This window comes from Epinephelus moara, chromosome 6, assembly GCF_006386435.1.
Source record: "Epinephelus moara isolate mb chromosome 6, YSFRI_EMoa_1.0, whole genome shotgun sequence".
In the NCBI taxonomy this organism is placed as follows: domain Eukaryota; kingdom Metazoa; phylum Chordata; class Actinopteri; order Perciformes; family Serranidae; genus Epinephelus; species Epinephelus moara.
The window spans coordinates 14,469,160-14,473,484 of NC_065511.1; positions in this window are offsets into that span (position 1 = coordinate 14,469,160).

Consider the following 4,325-nt stretch of genomic DNA (forward strand, 5'->3'; position numbering starts at 1 on the left):
GTCTTGTCTCAGTTCTCAGGTAGCCTACAATGATATGGTTTGGTATATGTTCATATTAAAAATTGATAACAGATTAAATTTGTTTTAATAAATATGCATGTTCATAATGAATGACTCTCAGTTCATAATGACCGACTCTATGTTGGAAGAACCTCTGAATACTGTCTGGGAGCATTAATTTTGGAGAGGGAAACATCCAAAGGCAGGCAGGATGTGGTGCTCATGTGCCACCCCTGGAACACCCCCACATTTAAAATCACTGCTCCACCCCTGCCTCTGTGGAAGTGGAAGAGCTAAATCTTTACTGGCTGACACATCTTTATCCCCTCACAATGTATAATATTGCTCAACTATAATACTCAGATACCTCAAAAACATTTGAACCATTAAACTGCAGTATGTGCAAAAACAGTGTTAAGGATAAAACGTGCACAGTCATGTCAGTGATGGGAATCTATCATATTTTGATTTGATCATTTTTAGCATTTCACAAAAAGTACCGAAGAAAAACACATGTCTAAAGCCCAAGTCTGTGCTCTCAGATGCAGAAGTACAACCTTCCAAAGGTTATGGTCCAACGCATACAAAACGCATTAGACATAGTACACCACATGGGAGTTGTGAACAGATCTTTATGTCAGCCAAGTTGTGCAAAGTTTAAGACTCTGCGGTGCAGTCTGTCCTTGCTGAAGTACACTGTTGTAACATTGCAATTAAAAGTACAGTAGGTAGGGTTATGGGTAGGGTTTAGGGGTAAGGGTAGGCTGTGGGGTAGGGGAAGGCAGTGAAGTTGCAAAGCCCTTAGAAAAGTAGCGACCAGCTGAGAGGGACAAGCAGGGTATGATTCAGTCAGCTGCTGGAGACAGTTTGCCAATAGGGAGCCATTAGCTAGCAAGCAACAGCGCTAAGCAGTGCTGTAATGTATTTGGCAGAGACAAAGCAGTGATGGCGTTGACTGCTGACGCACTGAGAGAAAAGCCTGGCTGCTTCTACCGTGCTGCTGCTCTGCCCACATGTGCTATTCTCCTCTGCATGGATGAGAATTACTTCACTGAGAGGCACAACACAAGAGACACAGAAACAGAGAAAATACAACAGAGAGACTTTGTAAAAGAGTTGGTGAAGATTTTATATTACATGTTGTGTGGGAGTTGTGACTGGGCAAGGTAGAGAAAAAGACAGTTTAAATACTTTCAGCTGTGAGAAAGGAACACAAGACAGTGGCAAGTTGTGATTGAGGCACTGGGAAATTACTATACTCTTGTGCACAGCGGCAGAAGTCCACACAGCTACTGATTTTAAATGTATACAAGATTAAAAGCAAATCTGAAAATGATTTACGCATGGTCATAATTCAGAAATGTCGGGATGTAAAAGGTGTATTAACAAATTTCACTGAGAAGAATACAACCATCCACATACCGTAATAATTTAGGACCCCTTTTCCCAAAACATAGTTAGATGGAAAAATGGGGTATTTTGGGACTTCAGTGATATTTTTCAATTAATTGTTAATTGTCTGTCCACTGAAATGTCCCCTTAGTTAGGCACTGTAAGTGAAAGTTAACTGTGCAGGCCTAAGTATCAATATTTTTTTTCGTACAGTATTCTATAACTCTCCACACAGACTGTAATCTAATTCTTTCACTTATATTCAACTTAAGTATTACACTCTGAGAATAATGGTTGGAAAATTTTTAGAATGCAAACATATATTTTGTTTTGGGTCATTAAAGGATACAGTAGGTGTTTGTCATTAACCAAGGTCAGAGTTGTGTGGTTTCTTAGCCTGTCTGTGGCACCATGTGAGGACATACATTTTTAAGAACAGGTCACTAATATATAGATTTATTTTTCATCCATATTTATTCTTAAAATAGGCTATGTCATTTCCTAAAACAGCAGGGCACTGTAGTTTTTACTCTCCCTTACCCTCATTACTCCAAAAGAGGGACTATTCTTATCTGTGGATTAAAACCTATTTAGTGCTCCAGTGAGTAGTTCAGGAATAACACATGTCAGGCTTTGGCTACATAGGCAATACTTGTTCACTGGATCCATTCATTGTTGGTTTTGGACTTTCATGCATAATGCAAGGCTTATCCTTTAATGCTTTGATAGATAATTTCACCTAATATATAGCACTAATGGTAATGCAAAGAACATTCTTAGTAACATCAATGGAAAAAGCAATTTTCAAAACTCAAGTTATCAGGGACCGCTGATCGTGTAAAGTTTCCATTATTGGTGCCAGCAAAGACAGCCAGCAGAGGAAGTCTGACAGTGAATGAAGAAACACAGTAAAACAAACAAAGAGACAGACAGATTTTTCTCACAAGGTAATTCATATCACTAATAGTGATTTAATGTCTGACTTTGAAAACAATTTTAGCAGCATTAGCACATCCACTTCCCTGAACCCAAATATCTGACTGGGACTGTATGCGTGTGTGTGTGTGTGTGTGTGTGTGTGTGTGTGTGTGGGTGTAGACTTGTATTACTCATGTTGTGAGGACATGAATCAGTTTTCACAGTCACATTGTGGGGACTTGCCTTCCTTATGGGGACAAAATGGGGCTAGTTCTGTGTTAAATCAGACAAGTCAAGAGAAGGAGAACAGAGGTTCTTTATCCACTAGTGTATCAGAGGGTGGACCGTTGTCAGGGCAGAAGTAAACTTATTTACTAGATACACACAAACCACACAAACCACACACACACACACACACATTTTCTAGCTAAAACAAGCCATCACCAGTCAGCCAAATCACTGTGATCACTGTGTCCCAAATTACGTGTGTTTGCACATGTTGGGCTGTATTTTTCTTGATGTCCATAAATTTATGTATCTGTATTCCCCCTGTAGTTTTGGTTGCACACACTTATTGTAACACACATAAACACATACAGTTTTCTATTAGGGGCCCTAGATCCAAATCCGTGCTTGGAATGGCCGTCTGGGAATTCTGGCAAAATTCAGATGGGTTGACTCACCTTTGGACTGCACACTTTCTCACAACTTACTTATTTACTAATCGTAGCATATTGTTTCATTTTAAAATTAAAAACTGAGAGGTGTATCCATTATATTGCAGTTCACATAAAAGTTGGTGCTGGACTTCGAGCTCTCCAAAAGTAATAATTCAAATTTCTCCCAGTTCCCACAAGTCTCTTAACAGCATTTCAGGGAAAGGTCTCCTATACACAGAAGTGATGCGTCATTGTATGAGTAGTGATGACCCCTGCTAGGCTACTGTCCAGTCAAAAATGGCCATTTAAAGAAACTTATATCAAATTAAAGCCAATGAAAGAGAGCAAAATTACACTAATGGCCATGGTAAAGCTCACATGGTACAAACAGAACTACTTTGGTGCCCTAGGCGGGATTAGGGTTCATTATATTTTATTTATTCTGTTTTATTTTATTTTTTTGAGGGCTTGCAGCTGCGCCCCCACCAGCGTGTGGCGCCCTAGGCGACCGCCTATATGGCCTATGCCAAGAGCCGGCCCTGGGTACAAATACTACTTTACACTTTGGGTCATCTGTTTGTCTGAATTAAACTCTACATAGTTAGATTATACAGCAAATATTTTAATAATTTAATTATAAATGGTGAGAAATACAGAGCTCTTATACTGAAGCTTTTCATCAGAGTTATGACTTTACTGTTGGTTTGTTGACTCACTGAGAAGTTTTAAAGTCATGTTACTGGCTTGTTTTATAGCTTTATGGCTTTAGCAAGTGAGGCTTTTATTGATTTTGGTGGATGATATGGGCCAGGTTTACTCCAAAATGAATTGTTGAATTAATTAAATCAAATTATTCAAATTTAACATTTTTTATTCCAACAATTTACACATACTCTTGCCAATCCTACGCCTCCCACACATGACCACCAGTGGAAAGACTGTACTCTACTTATCTAAATGGTCAGTTTTCTTGCACAGAATCCTCTGCGTTTAAAGGGAAATTTCAGTTTATTTCAACCCATCTCCTATCGTCCTAAATTTGTTTCAAGTCACTAGTGACATAGAAATAATAGTTAGCATGTTAACCGTTAGCCTAGATACACTTTCATCCAATCACCATCTCTTTGACTCACAATTTGGACTGGAAAAAAGCTAAAACACTTAATGTGATCTTTTCTTTTCTTCTTTATTGTGATCAGCTTTTGTCAGTTTTGCCAGGACAATTACCTGAAGAGTAATACTTATATACATCTGCCACCTTAAAGGGAAAGTTCGGTTTATTTCAACCCGTCTCCTATCGTCCTAAATTTGTTTCAAGTGACTAGTGACATAGAAATAATAGTTAGCATGTTAGCC